At 41.7% G+C, this 16,572-nt stretch overlaps 1 protein-coding gene across 1 annotated transcript in view; it reads left to right on the top strand.

Moving 5' to 3' along the window:
* The window catches only part of UNC5D (unc-5 netrin receptor D), a 657,451-nt gene that overhangs the window by 576,874 nt on the left and 64,005 nt on the right, over positions 1-16,572 (top strand). The window lies entirely within an intron of this gene.

The raw sequence follows: 16,572 nt of genomic DNA, 5'->3' as shown, positions 1-16,572 counted from the left end.
CTGATAATTATTATGGGGCACATAATTATCCAAAGATGGAAGAAACTGCAAGATGGAGAGAATCTCTGTACACAGGCAAGTGAGTACATAAAATAAATTTAAACAGCATCTTCAAGACAGATCTCCTTAGCCATCACTCAAGGAAGGCAATCTCTCCTATAGTGTGAGATTTTCCATTTCAAATAACTGCTATTTAATTTACTCCCCACCTTTTCCTGCACATACTTTCATGAATGGAATAAATTGAATGGTCAATTTGGCACATCAATACCTTAACAATTAACAGAATATATTTTTTTATATGGTAAGTAAGCTTGTTATCTAACTTTCACTCAGTTCAACGGATGAGCTCATTCCATTTGCCATTCTGTAAAAGAAGAATTGAGGTAATACATTCTCTCCACCCCCAGGTTTTTTATCACCACCCTGCTGAATCCGAAGGATTTTATTTGATTTTATTTTGCATTCCAACTGTGGCAAACCATAAGCTTCTTTGAAGCTTCTCCCCCAAAAGGCATTATGAAAATAGCTATTCCTCTCTTCTTTAGTATACTCAAATTCTTAAGGTTTATTCTCCTATAAAATAAAATTCTGTTCTTTCTTACCTTATTCTTGTGATGCATCTGTTGCATGTTCTTTGGAAAGTGCATTTTTTTAAAAGCTTCATTCAATGAAATGATCATACTAGTGTCCTTTAGGTTCCCCAAACATATCTCACTAGCATTCTGCAGCCTTCAGGGCTTACTTGCTTTCTAATATGATGAGGCCCACAAAAAGAATCCTAATACGATAGGAATTCAGGGTAGCAGTTGCAGGAGGGGAGCTGTAGTAATCTATACAAAAATCAGGAGTTTGATAGCACCTTTTCATATGTGTTAATTGGAGGAGGTGCTACTAGACTCATTCTGGTTCAGGCCACTGGAGAGAGACCATACCATGAAATCAAAGTACATGCAATCACCTCAGAGCCATTGAATCATTAAAAGGACCCTCACCTCCAATTTCATTGAAAAATATTTGCAGACTTTATGGATTCTGCCTCATTCCACGTGGGCATAACAGTCGAAGAATAATAATAGCAAAACAGGTCTAATAATCATGAAAGATGTCAAATCCTTGCACAAATGACTATTATAAAAAATGATAAGAGTAACACAAATATTGATGACAGTTCCTAAGTGAACTGCATTCTGAACAACTCCATTTTTAAGGTTCTTGTGAAGGTTGGGAGCAATGGAGCCATCTAGATTTCTAACTGAATGCTGTTCAGAAAGTTGATGCCTACGAAACAAGATTGTCTTACATTCAAAGGAAAGTTTTTCTTTGAAGCAAATTCCCCAAGCAACTTCTTTTCTGTCAGATTGAATGAAATTACCAAGGAAAACATGCCAAAAGAAAAGTTTGATGTAATGTCAGTTCATGGTGCTCTACTTTGCCCAAAGAAAATGATATATGTAAAAGAGGTAGAGGAGGACTGAGAAGATTTACTAGCCACATCGCTTCATATTTCTACCATTTTTCAAGTATTACAAAGGCAGTAGCATCAGGACCCATGTGATTTCAAATTCTGTGTGATAAAAGTTTCTGGATCACATAGGGAGCTTGTACTGAGCATTTAGTTGGGCCCTCCTACTGTCTATCTATGGGAGGCAAATGCCCAAATAGGTGCAGCTTGTGAAGATTTCTGGCTGCTGTTTTATGTTGTGAAATAACATTAATTTTAAAATAGGCTGTTCTTTGTCGTATGAAGTTTTTTTCTTTCTTTTTTTAAACCATGGGGTAGCAGATGTCTCTCTTTCTTTCCTCATCAAAGCTAACTATTGGAATAACATGTCAAAAATGGGAAATTTGCCCTGGAGTATCCAGCAATTAAATGAGATACTTGCCATGCTCTATGAAATGAAAGTCTTTTGTCCTGTCGACGGCACATTTTCATTATTATTATTTTGTTTTACTTGGGTGTATCCCTGTGAGTAAAAAAGGCCATTCAAAATTGCTGTTCAGTGCTGCTGGCAATTCTTCTATGGGTAGTCATTTATGCCCATTAAATTACTGACAAGGGTCCCTTGTCCTGTAATACAGTGTTTTGCTCTGGAATTTATTCTAGCTACAAAAATTATAGCATGGAGAAATTCCTGATTTCCTTCTAAAAGAGAGGTGGACCTTTACAGATTCTGTGGGTTATACATTGATCCAGGTTCTTGAAGGCTATGCATATAGCTTTAAAGGGATGAAGACCAACCAAGATTCACTTTTAGATTCCAAATGGCAAGATTTTATTGAATAAAAGTATGTATGTGTCTGTTTCTGTGTATCTGTGCATACATAGATTCAGACACAAAATCCACTGAATGTTCACATCAACGCAAAGGCACCTGACTTGATTCAACAGATGGATTTCCAGTGGAAGAGTCAAACATTCAAGCAGAAAGCTCACACATCTCAACTTATTATACCTGCCTCTAGGGAAGTCCTGAAGATCGATCAAAAAGTCAAAGTAGTAGCTATGATAGCGGGATGCTCCTAAAAGCCAGACTGAGCTTTAAACTCACTTTTACAATGAAATTACTTTCACTTTGATTTTTTTTTAAATCATATCCTGCAAACAGTGTTCCCCTACTTCTGAAGAAATGGTTCAAAATTCTGTCCTGACTATATATTCTGGTCACTATATGTTGAAACTTTTGGATGATGAAGATTATGAATTTAAAAGTACAGTTCCAAGCTATTGTCTTGTAAGGCCAATAAATAACAGATCTTCCTAGTTTAGAGCAGTAGCTTAAATGTGATATAGGGTGATTTATATCAAATATCAAAAATCAAAAAATATCTGCCAGACTCTCAAAACATGTTTTGAAAGGTGGTGCATATTTGATTGCCCAAACATTAATATTAATGCATTAACAACTGGATATGGTGCATCCCAGGACAACTGAACATGATAGTATTTGAAGGACTGTTTCAAAGAAGAAAATTATCTCTGTTGCTTTAGAGGGAATGACATGGACATGGGTTTATGTTGCAGAAAAACAGATTCCAGTTGAATGTTTGGAGATGTTTCTGAATAGGAAGAGCTATCTTATGTAGGATCAATGATCTCAAGAGGGCTAAGCTCCCAGATGTATTCATGCACAAGTGGGTCAACATTTGTTGGCATTATCAAATTGGATTTCAGCACTGTACAAGAACTTGGGCTTTAGGTTCTCAATAAGCCCTCTGAACAGAACTGTAAAGATTCGAGGAGCTCTGATAGGTAAAAATTCTCTGAAGCACTTTATTGTGGATTTTGTACTGTGCTGTAATGTTTTGCTGCTGGACAGAGCATCTTGTGAAAGGATCTCTTCTTTTGTGAGCCATGCTATTCAACTCATCCTTGGGGACAAAATTGTTTATTCCCCAGGAGAATCACTCCAGAAGAGGAGGGTGAAAGAGGTGAAGAGAAGGCAACACACCAAGTTGGGTTTAATTGCCGATGCACATTTGTCACTTTGTACATCATAATAAGCATAGCTGCATTATCAGTACAGATCAAGATGTCATTCTTGCTTAAGTGAATAAATTAGTTGGCTTGGTACCAAAATTCATTTAATTGCTAGTTAAGAACTGCTGCATGGGATGCGGTGGCTCAGTGGCTAAGATGCTAAGCTTGTTGATCAGAAAGGTCAGCAAGTCGGCAGTTTGAATCCCTAGCACCACGTAACGAGTGAGTCCCAGCTTCTGCCAACCTAGCAATTTGAAAGCATATAAAAATGCAAGTAGAAAAATAGGAACCACTTTGGTGGGAAGGTAACAGCATTCTGTGCACCTTCAGCATTTAGTCATACTGGCCACATGACCATGGAGACATCTTCAGACAGTGCTGGCTTTTCAGCTTTGTAACGGAGATGAACACTGCCCCCTAGAGCCGGAAACGACTAGCACATATGTGCAAGGGGAACCTTTACCTAAGAACTGCTGCATGGTAAAAAGCTATCAAGTTCACTGAATTATCTATGATGCTTGGAAATCTCAAGGGATACGTTGACTATGATATTGAGGAAGTCGGGATAAAGCGTCCGCCATAAAATTTCTTCCTGATGGCACATATTTCAATGTTAACTTAAATCTTCTAAAAAACAACGCCCAGCAAACTTGCTTCGATGATAAGCAACGTGGATTCTGGAGGGCCTCCAAATTCTTATGGTTAGTCCATACCTCAAAAGCTTCTGGACTGGCCTCCAATAAATGTCTCCAGGTCAATAATGACCAATGAACCGCAAATTGCCCAATTACGTTCAGTTGGACTGAATTTCCGAGAAGTGTATGCGCACAGTTGTAAAACCCCTTTCTCATTCTTTTGCAGTAATACAGCTCCCACAGCTACGTCACTGGCATCTGCTTGGATAACAAATGGTAACTTTACGTCTGGATGTTTCAATACAGGTTCTCTCGCACCCAAATCCTTTAGGTTATTAAATGCTTGTTGACATATATCTGTCCATGGTAACTTAGCACCCGATTTTGGATTTTTAATTCCGATAGATCTGGTCTTTAATAAATCTGTTAAAGGTAAGGCAATATCGGCAAAACGGGGAATGAACTGTCAATAAAAATTTGCAAAACCCAAGAAACTGTTTCCTTGTGGTAGGGGCTTGCCACTTTAATACAGTTTCTACTTTTGTGGGATACATCTCAATACCTCGTTCAGAAATACGGTAACCCAGATAATCCAATTGTTGAGTATGAAACTCACATTTTGAGAGTTTCACATAAAGTTGAGCGTTTAATAGTTTTTTGAGCACTTGCCTTATTAAGTGAATGTGTTCTTGTTCAGACTTGGAATAAATGAAAATATCATCTAAATAAACCAAAACACCTCTATACAAATTTTCATATAACACTTCATTTATCAGCTGCATAAATACAGCTGGAGCTCTTTGCAACCCAAATGGGATCACATTATAATGATAACTACCAAGTGGACAATTAAATGTCATCTGCCATTTGTCTCCTTCTCGAATTCGTACTCTATAATACGCTTCTTGTAGATCAAGTTTTGTAAATATGTGGCCTTGTGCTAATGTAGTAAGCAAGTCTTTCATTAGTGGTAATGGATATAAAGGTTCCTGGCAAATGGCATTCAACCCGCAATAGTCCACACATAGACATAAGACACCATCCTTTTTCTCATGGAATAACACAGGTGCTGCCATATGGGACCTATTTGGGGCAATAAAACCCCTCTCTATTTTTTTTTCAATATATTTTCTCATTTCTTTTAATTCTTTTTGGGTCATAGAGTACATTCATGGCTTAGGCAAAGGAGCTCCTGGAGTACATTCATGGCTTAGGCAAAGGACCTTCTATGGCACAATCTGTAGTGCGATGTGGCAGTAAACAATCAGTTCCCTCTTCCTTAAATACATCAGCCAAATCTTCATATTCAAGTGGGTAAGATTGTACTAGTTGTGATTCCTCCTTCAATGCATGGTGAGATGCTTGCTGTACTTTATTATGACTTGGTGGATAAGGACCAACTACCAGTTTTAGCTTACAATATCCTCCTTCCCATTTTATAGTTGGCTCCTATTTATCAAGCCAGGCTAGACCCAGAATTACTGCTTCTCTCATATGAGAAACCACCGCAAAAGAAATACACTCCTAGTGCTCACCCATCAACTTTTTAACATTTTCAGTTCTGTGAGTTGCTGGAACCCCACCTAATATTGACCCATCCACCTGTTCAAATTTAATGGGAACCCCCAGTTTGGTGACTTTCAAATCTAATTTATCTACCACTGCTTTAGTCATCAAACACCTTATGGACCCATTACTAATTAGTGCCCCCACCTTGATTCCTTGTTCAGTCCATTTATTCCATAACAAAACGGGCAAAATAAAAGGATGGATGGGTTTACTCACCATTGGATCATCAGGCATCTCACCTTCGAATTCACAGTCAACCAAAACCGTAGCTGGCACACTGGAACTCTTCTTCTATGTGGTTATCTGGCAATTTGCCTTTCACACCGCACACTTTCTCTTTTCCACACCACTCACTTCTGCCTGATCTGGTTCGGCTTCTCACTGGACCCATGCGAGGTGGTCTTTCTAGTGTCAAAGGTGGTATAGGACATGCCACAGCCCTGTGTCCCAGTCTATCACACCGGAAACATTTCAGTATGCCCCTACCACTTGGCATTAGAACCCCTCTGGGCTGGGGTTTAATAACCGGATCCATAGTCTTTTGTGCTTGGATAGCACCTTCGAGTTTTGGTTTGAAACACCAAAGTCCATCATCTAATTCTATGGATACTCAATACCAATCTGTTAAATGAACATGTGAACCCCTATAAAGGCAAGCTTGATGTAATTTAAGGTCCAGACCCTCTTTGAATAGATGTATCACCGAACTTTCCTGTAATAAAGGAAGTTTACTGACCACCCGTCGGAATTCATTTACATATTCCCTAGTCATTCTTCCTTTTTGTTTCACAGCCAGTAAATCCTCTTCTGCTTGTTTTTCTGCGGTGGTATCCTCAAATTGAATTCTTAAGGCAGCTAAAACTTGTCCTATATCCCCTAACTCTTCTGCCCTAGTGCGAAATAAATCAGCTGCCCATTCGTAGGCTTCCCCTACCAATACTCCAGTCACAGCAATAATCATAGACCAATTGGATGGATAACATTGGCCATATAGTTCAAAATGATTCAGTATTTGATCCAGAAACACAGCCACTTTATGCGCAGAACCATCAAAAGTAGCTGCCAGTGGAGGTGGTCCCCACCTTGCTTGTATTTGCCCTTCCCAACAAGGCCCATATTCCATCTCTCATCTTTTCACTGTACTGGACCTCATGGAATAACTTTCAGGCCCTACACTTTTATCTTCCAAACCCCGAGAATGCAAATCTGACCATTCCAACCTTCTCCTGTCAGAGTCTCGAAACCCCAGTGGACTAGATGTGAACTAGAGAACTATTGTCAGAAGCCAATGCCTGTTTACGACTCAAAAAGTCGCTACCCCTTGCCCCTCTCAACGTCATCTCTCCAAACTGATGATGTAACAGTTCCATTGTATCACTTCATGGCACCACCCATCGGCTATCTTCTGTTCCAGGCCATCGTTTGACTTTCCAGTCTAATATTCATTCCATATGTTGAGGCTTATCCCCTTTTTGAAAGTAACTTCGATCACTCACTCACACTGTTCTGGAAGTTTTTGGTCTCATTGCTTGCTGCTGCGCTGCCACCAGTATAGACTCTCTCTTCTCCCCCATATACTCATGTTCATGTTTTTTCTCACCACTCTCTTCAGCCTTCTCAGACCCTTCTGTCTCCAACCATTCTGGGTCTTTGCCTTCTGCCATAATGCCTCCAATAACAGCCTTACAAAGGTATAAGATGCTGGTGAGCGCTGGCTTTCTGTCAGCTTCCGTTGAATTATGATGAAACTTTAACAATAAACCACTTTACTCACAGCTCTGCTGTGGTAAGACGTGTTTATTATGATCTGTTTCCTCCAACAAAAGCAACAAACGGCAATTCTGAGCAAAGCCAGTGCTGAGAGTGTCTGCCTCTCAGCACTTTTTATAGTCCTTTTCCCTTAATTACCTAACATTCGCCCCAGTAATCACCTAGCAACCCTGCGTGCCCCCACCCCGCAACATTATCAACCATCTCCAAGCCAAACCACTGTGCAGATCCCCAAACAACACCTCCCTTGCTGTCATCACACCCTGCTGTTCGTGCCACCAGTCCCACTTTGGCAAAACCAAAACCCCCTATGTGTATGCTCCTACGCCAATCCGAAATGCCTCCTGTCTGGTCGCACCGAAAAGGGGGAGGAACGCCCACCACCAAACAGCTGACAAGTCCGTTTGTAAAAAGGGAGGAATGCCTACCACCAAACAGCTGACAAGTCTGTTCGGAAATAGGGAGGAATGCACACCGCCACACAGCTGACAAGTCTGTTCAAAGCTTGCCAGCTAGTCGCGCCAACATGAGGCGAGATATTGCGGCTGGATCATTGACCTGGGATCGTCAGGACTGGAACCTTGCCCCCAGCCAGGGTAATGAGTTGGGTGATATTGGCGGTGTTGTTGAAGCCCGACATGGATAAGAGAGAATTCCATTCTTTCCCCCCTCCTTCTCTCTTGTATTATATAGGGTTGTTTGGGAACTACAACCCTCCCAAACAGGTGGAATGTAACTCCAAGTCACTTGCCTTCTTTTATAACTTTTACATCTTTTTATATCTTTTATCTCTGTCCTATGACACTGAACCCTTTTTAGAAACTTTTGTGCCCCCTCTGAACCTACTGCTTAATTTCATTTGCTATTGTTGCAGAATACTGTTGAGATAGTTTCTTGCCAATTCTGAGGGAAGAAATATGTGAACACTCTTGTGCACATTATGGAAAAGGCTCAGTGCAGCTTAAAATGCAAAAGGAATAGAGAAAACATTTTTCTTAGAGACAATGGGGATTCTTTTTATATGCACCCATGAAATCATACACACACACACACACACACACACACACACACGGCATTCAGCTTTGTTCGGCTATTTTCCCACGTCATTGTAGTTGTGCTTTTAAAGTTGTAGCAACGTTTCGGCAGAATCTCATCTGCCATCATCAGGCGTCTGTACAATGACGTGGGAAAATACCCGAACAAAGCTGAATGCCATACACACACACACACACACACACACACACACACACACACACACACACATATATGGTATTCAGCTTTGTTCGGGTATTTTCCCACGTCATTATAGTTGTGCTTTTAAAGTTGTAGCAACGTTTCAGCAGAATCTCATCTGCCATCATCAGGCTTCTGTATTATGTTCGTCTGTGAGTCAAACTTTCAAAGCCATTTCAGTTTTAAATTTGGGGCTAGCCTACTGCTGTGCCAGAATGTTTTTTTCTTAATCCTGATTGGTTGGGAGTCTTGGTCTGTGTTTATTAGTCTTGGAGTTTGGTGTGTTCTGCTTGATTGGTGTTTCTAATATCTTCTGTCTGTTTTGTGGCTTTTTTTGTCTTGATTGGCTAGCAACATTGTGTTCCTGTATTGGAGGCTTTTAGTGCAGCTTGGCTCCGAGTAAAAGGACGGCTATCATTTATTAGGAAGCTAGGTTTCATCTGGGTGCCTGGTTGGGGTGTGTTTCAGCTGGAGGTATCAGGGGGGGATCCATTTGTGCCCAGGTGTTTGCCTGGCTTGTGGTGTGGAGATTTTTTTGTTTGAGAGTGCAGGCTTCCAGATAATTGACAGTCTGGTGGAATCATCTCTTCTATTCATGCTTTCAGGTCTTTTTTCAATCTCTATGGCTTCTCTGATAATTCTGTGGCTGGGGTTTTCTATAGTGACTAGGGTTTTGGTGCCATTGAAGTTGATGCTATGACCTGTGGGTTTCATGTGTTGGACTAGTGAGGAAGTGTGTTCCTGCTTTTTTACTGCATTTTTGTGTTCATCCAGGCGGGTACTTATTCTTCTATTGGTCTGTCCAATGTATGTGGCAGGGCAGGATGCACAGGGGACTTCATATATGCCTTGGTTTTCCAGGTCAATTTTATCTTTGGGGTTTCTTAGGATGGCTGCTATTTTTCTGTCCGTTTTGAAGGCAGTCTTGATGTAATGCCTGTGTAGTATCTTGCTGATTTTGTCTGTAGTACCTCTTATGTAGGGCAGGACAGCTGTTCCATAGGTCTGTTCATCTTCTAGGTCTCCATTATGTCACAGTGTGTTTTTGTGGATCAAGCCGGTGATTTTGCTTTTGTGGAAGCCATTAGCTGTCAGTCCTTTAGTCAGGGTGCATAGTTCAGTCTTTATGTGTGTCTTGTCTGCCAGGCATTTGGTTCTGGCGATTAGTGTTTTGGCCATGGAGTTTATCTGTGCTGGGTAGTGGTGGGATTGGGTGGTGAGGTAGCAGTTGGTGTGAGTTTTCTTCTGGTATATGGTGTGTCCTAGTGTGCCATCTGTTTTTTTGTAGATTAGTACATCTAGGAATGGTAGTTGTTTGTTTGTTTCAGTTTCCATGGTGAACTTGATTTTGGGGTGTGTGCTGTTTAGGTGTGTTAGGAAATTGTTTAGGTTTTCTTTTCCATGGGGCCAAATCACAAAGGTGTCATCAATGTATCTTAACCATAGTTTGGGTTTGTGGGTGGCATTAGCTAGGGCTTTGGATTCAAATTCTTCCATGAACAGGTTTGCAATGACAGGTGACAGTGGTGATCCCATAGGGGTTCCTTCAATTTGCTTGTATCTTTGTCCTTTGTATATGAAATATGTTTTGGTTAAGCAGTGTTCTGTTAGTTCCATGAGGTGTTTAGCTGGTTGGTATTTATTTTTGATGATTTCAAGAGTTTCTTCTATCGGGACTTGAGTGAATAGTGAAACCATGTTGAAACTTACAAGCAGATCTTCTTGTTCCATGTGTAGATCTTTGATCATTTCCAAGAAGTGGTATGAGGTTTGTACATGTGAAGCTGCTGCATGGGGCTGTAGCTTCTTTGCTAAGTGTTCAGTTAGATTTTGTAGTGGTGCTCCTCTGGAGCTGACTATGGGCCTTCTTTGTGTATTTTTGGGAGGCCGTATAGTTTGGGGCATCTGGAAGACTATACATTGTGTGAGGGGCTTGCAAGTTCTTTTGTTGTGGTATCCTGGGTCCTGCATTGTAATCTCCTGGGTCATTTGTTTTTGATCTCTTTTCCATTAGCCTCCTGTGTAGGAGGCTAATGGAAATACCACAACAAAAGAACTCGCAAACCCATCACACAACCCATTACCCAAGCCGTTAAAACATGAGAGGCTAATGGAAAAAAGATCACTACAAAACAAATGACCCAGGAGATTACAGCACAAGATCCAGGATATCTCCACAACAAAACTCACAAGGCCATCACACAGCCCATTATACCAACATCAACTCCATCAACCAATCAAGAGGCAGCAGCGCAGCCAACCAGCCTAGCACACCAGCCCCCACCACCAGTATTTATAGAGAGACGGCAGCTCCAATCACACACTGCTTGCACTGGCACAAAGCCAAAAGCACCAGCCTAAGGATGGTGAGTGGGACCTCACTGAAACGTTGCCAAGATACTCTTAATCTTACACAGGAAAAGACCCAAACACACCTAGACCTACGTGTGTGTGTGTGTGTGTGTGTGTATTTGTTTTCTTAAGTTTTCACGGGTACTTATATGTATGGTATTCAGCTTTGTTCGGGTATTTTCCCACGTCATTATAGTTGTGCTTTTAAAGTTTTAAAGCTGAATACCATACATACATACATACATACATACATACATACATACATACACACACACACACACACACACACACACACACACACATCTTATGTTTTCGTGGTTATTTATATGTATGGTATTTAGGTTTCTTCGGGTATTTTCCCACGACTTAATATTATAGCTTTTATTATAGCGACGTTTTGTCAGAATCTCATCAGCCATCCTCAGGCTTGTGTACTGGGTTCTTTTTAATCTTGTGTGTCAGGCTTAGCAGCCGTTTTTTGTTTGAATTTGGTGCTGGCTTTCTGCTTTTTTTGAATGGTTTTTTCTTCATCTTGATTGGCTGGGAGTCTAGGTCTGTTTTTATTGGTCTTTGAGTTGCTGTGTTCTTGATTGGTTGGCAACATTGTGTTTTGTGCATTGGGGTTTCTTAGTGCAGCTTGGTTTCTTGTGAATGGCCGATAATTATTTATTATTATTTATTATTGTTTGCAAGTCCAGAAAACATATATTCATTCATACAATAAACGCCATTGCAAAAACCAATCCCACCCATGAAAAACTTCGTTCAAGACCAGACTTATCCATACTGCAAATAATCCACTCCCGCAAACTCCACACAAAACTAAAGAACATCTAGACAATGGAGAAAAGGACCTGTACATTGACTACCGAACATGTATACATTGACTATCGAACATATAAACAATTGCATCAAACAAAAGTCACACAACTCGCATCTCTGCATCCAACCCTACCTCCTCCAATCCACCATCACTCAAAACTAGGCATGCACGCCCCTAACTACCTCAATTCCAATTACAACTGGCCTTAAATGCAAGCTACTCAATGCAAGAAGCCTTGTAAATAAATACCTGATTTCTCCTCTTACTAAATATGGCTAAATTCGACATCATATTTGTCTGTGAAACATGGCTCAACGCATCTCTCCCTGACTCCATTACCACAGTAAGAGGCTATCATGTTTACCGATCTAATCGTGAAATCTGTAGAGGAGGTGGTGTTGCTATCTTCTATAAAAAGTCCCTACATCTAAAAAACATCCAAGTTACCCAGGAGCTTGCTCTTACTGAGACCATCATCTGTGAACTGTCCTTAAATATCACATTTCAATTCTTACTATGTTACAGAGCCCCTGATTATGACATCGAACATATAAACAAGTTAAATTCACTACTAACATGGGCAACATCCTGCACACACGCTTTCATCTTTCTTGGTGACCTCAATCTACATTATTAACTGGACCCTAAATGAATGTAAAACTGAACTCATACACACAACCTTCTACAATGCTGTAACAAATCTGGGACTGGAACAACTAGTAACCAACAATACTAGATTTAACAAGTGCCTCGATCTCATCTTCTGCAATAGTTTGAATTCAATTTATGGAATACAAATTAAAGAACCGTTTTCCAACAGTGACCACAACATGATTGACTTTTGTCTCAACATACGTCCACACAAAAATCATCATAACAACGATCTCTCATCCCCTGATTGGCAACTTCTATTCACTAGATGCAATACTGTTGAAGACCATGACAACATATTTTTACTTGAATTCAAAAGAATCACCAAACTATATGTACCAATAACAACTCTCAAAACCAGAAAAAACAAACTAACCATAACAATAAGGAAGCTTCAATCCAAAAAGAAATCACTTTGGCAGAAAAACAAATCTGGTCACGTTGCCAACTTCAAAGCCGATACAAAAATTTATGCCACCAGATAATGACTGAATGCACCAATATCACATTAAACAAGAGGAAAACCTTCTATGTACCAATTTCAGCTACAGTTTCTACAATTGTGTGAACAACAAATTAAAAGACTCAAGGTCTACCCCACCCCTGAAAGGACCTAATGGTAAAGACTGTAATGATGACACCATTAAAGCCAACCTCTTTAACACATTCTTTGGCTCAGTATTTGTAAACAGCAATGGATCATGCCCAGTATTTTCTAGTTGAACCACAGACAACTACAATGATGTAATACATATCGATTTTACCGAAAACCATGTTGAAAAAGCACTACACAATCTAAAACAATCTCTATCTATTGGACTGGATGGAATATGTGCCTACTTCTTTAAAAAGCTATCCACTGCCATAGCCGAACCTCTAAGCATAATCTTTGAAAAATCTTTCAGGACCAGCTCCTTGCCAAACCTATGGTCACATGCCACGGTAATCCCCATCTTCAAGAAAGGCGACTCCAGCCTAGTTGAAAATTATAGACCAATCTCTTTATGCTACGTCACCTGTAAAGTCATGGAATCAATTATTAACCAATCCATTATCCTCCACTTAGCAATAAACTACCTACTCTCTAATAAACAATTTGGTTTCAGAAAAAAAACTATCCTGTAATCTGCAACTCTTACACTGCAAAAACATATAGACCACACAACTCTATTAGGGCAAAGCAATAGATGTAATTTACATAGACTTCTATAAAGCTTTGATTCAGTGGTACACGACAAACTACTACTAAAACTAAAATCTTATGGTATCTCTGGACACCTGCATAACTGGATAGAAGCATTCCTGTCAAACAGACAACAAATGGTCAAAATTGGGCGCGTCCTATCAAATTCTGTACCTGTTTACAATGGTGTCCCCTAAGGCAATGTTCTAGGACCAACTTTCTTCATACTCTACATAAATGACTTCTGTGATCATATTAAGAGCAACTGTGTTCTGTTCACTGATGATATAAAGCTATTCAACACCACCAACAATACCACTACCCTTCAAAAAGACCTCGACTATGTATCAAAATGATCAAACAAATGGCAACTTCAAATCTCAACAAATAAATGCTCTGTCTTACATTTTTGCAAAAAAATCAGAAAATAAAATACAAGCTTAATAGTCAAGACCTTGTTGATGATCCAAACTCTGTCAAGGATCTTGGAGTACTCATTTCTCATGATCTAAGTCAGTGGTTCCCAAACTTTTTCAGTCCACCACCCACTTGGTGCTACAAACTTATCCTCGGTGCACCCCACCCACGGGTGGAATTCAAATTTGTGGGCGTGGCCTAATTTGAGGGTGTGGCTTGCTTGTCACATGACTGGGTAGGCGTGGCTTGCTGGTCGTGTGACTGGGTGGGTGTGGTTTGCTGGTCATGTGACTGGCTGGTGTGGCTTGCTGGAGGGGCATGGCTTGCTGGTCACATGACCGGGTAGGTGTAGTTTGGTGGTCATGTGACTGGATGGGCATGGCCAGGTGACTGGCAAACAAGTGGTCCTCACTTAATGGCCGGTTGTTTTGCAAGCATTCTAATTTATGACTGGCCTCCCCAGAGATACTTGACCTGTTTTTGGAGTTTTGACAGCCATGCACACACATACACACACACTCCCTTCTAACCCTGCTGGAGCAGGTCATTGGACTAGAATTGGCAAAGCATCTCTGATTAAATTCTAGTAGTGAATAAAATCTAATCAGAGATGCTTACCGATTCTTGCTGATTTGTTTTATTTGTATCTCTTTATTTTATGTTGAATTGCATTGACATGTGTGTCCCTTCTTGTGCACAACCCAGAAGCTTTTGTGATTCTTTGCAGCAAAAATTACCGATTTTTGGCTTTGCTCTACTTTTCAAACATGCCGGCACTGCCGCGTTCTAGGTGCCGGCCCCACAGGTCCACCCCATTGAGCCCACTGCACTGGAAGAACCTGCCCAAGCAAGTCAAGTCAATGGGGTGAGCCTGAAAGAGGGAAAGAGAGAGAGAGAGAGAGAGAGAGAGAGAGAAGGAAGAAAAGAAAGAGAAAAGGGAAAGAAAGAAAAAGGGACAAAGAAAGAGGGGGGATGGAAGGAAGGGACAGAAAGAAAAAGAAATAAAGAAGGAGGGAGGGAGGGAGGGAGGGAGGAGAAAGATAATGAGATATCTATTCTAGTCCAATCTCCTGCTCCAATAGGGTTAGAAGGGAGTGTGTATATGTGTGAGAGAGAAAGAGAGAGAAAGAGAAAGAGATAGATAGGTAGGTAGGTAGGCAGGCAGGCAGGCAGAACTTTTGGATGAATGTATGGATAGGTAGGTAGGTAGGTAGATAGATAGATAGACAGACAGACAGACACACAGACAGGTAGATAAGTAGGTAGGTAGGTAGGTAGGTAGGTAGGTAGGTAGGTAGATCTATATTGGTAGGTAGGTAGGTAGACAGAAAGACAGACAGGCAGGCAGGTTGATAGGTAGGCAGGAAGGCAGACAGACAGACAGACAGACAGACCTTTTGGGTGGATGGATGGATAGATAGACAGACTGAAGGAAGGAAGGAAGGAAGGAAGGAAGGAAGGAAGGAAGGAAGGAAGGAAGGAAGGAAGGAAGGAAGGAAGGAAGGAAGGAATGCGGCAGCAGTGGCACTTTGGGAAAGTAGAGCAAAGCCAGAATGGGATTTGAAGTCCACACAAGTTGCCAAGGTTGAGAAACACCAGCTGAATATATCAACCCAGCCATTCTGGTTAGAGTTTAGCATGCTGTTTGATTCCGGCTTAGTCAATAAACCATGGCTAAGATCTTCCTGCTCCTTAATGCAGCTGCCCCTCTGCCCCTTCTCCAGCCCCCTGCCACAGTTCTTTCTTTGGCATCCAATTTTGCAATGCTCCACCCAGGAGGAGGAAGGCATGCCGAAGCAGCCCAGACTGGCGGTGGTGGAGGGAATGATTGCTTGGAAAGTAAGTAAGCAAGCAAGCACAGAGCTCGGTTGGAAGAACCGGGCTGCAGAGGGAGGCTAGGTTCTAGGTCCAGGCCAGCCACGTAGAGCCGAACCAAACCAAGCCACGCGCCTTGGAGAGCCGTAGCTGCACCCACCCACATCCTGCGCGCAAGCCCGGCTGGCTGGAGAGGCGGAGGCCAGGCGGGTGCTAAGCACTCCCTTGTTCTCCTCTGGGGAAGGAGCCCTAATGCTGGACCACCCACCCCTTCCACTGCATGCCTTGGGAGGGTTTTGCTTTTGGGCCTTCTGGTGCACCTCCGCCGCTTCCACTGGAGAGGGCAGCCTGCAAGCTGGCTCCCCCTTTCTACCACCTCTCCCTTCCAGGCTTGCAAGGCTCGCCGTGCACGGGTTCCGCATTTGAGGCGCCATCTACGGAGCGATGAAACAGTCAATGGGCTGCGTGGCCGGCAGTCAGTGAGCCTGCAGGGCCAGTGCCTCGAATGCCCCCCTGCCGTCTCTTAGCACCCCCCTGCCACCCCCACTTGCCTCTTAGCACCCCTCTAAGGCATCCCACTGCCCCCCAGGGGGCGGTACCGCCCACTTTGGGAACCACTGATCTAAGTGCTAGAGCCCACTGT

Source organism: Notechis scutatus, chromosome 7 (genome assembly GCF_049901735.1).
Source record: "Notechis scutatus isolate UNSWTSFEM ecotype Mainland chromosome 7, rNotScu1.2, whole genome shotgun sequence".
Classification (NCBI taxonomy): domain Eukaryota; kingdom Metazoa; phylum Chordata; class Lepidosauria; order Squamata; family Elapidae; genus Notechis; species Notechis scutatus.
Note: the sequence above shows the minus strand (reverse complement) of the source record. Positions and strands in the feature narration are given on the sequence as shown.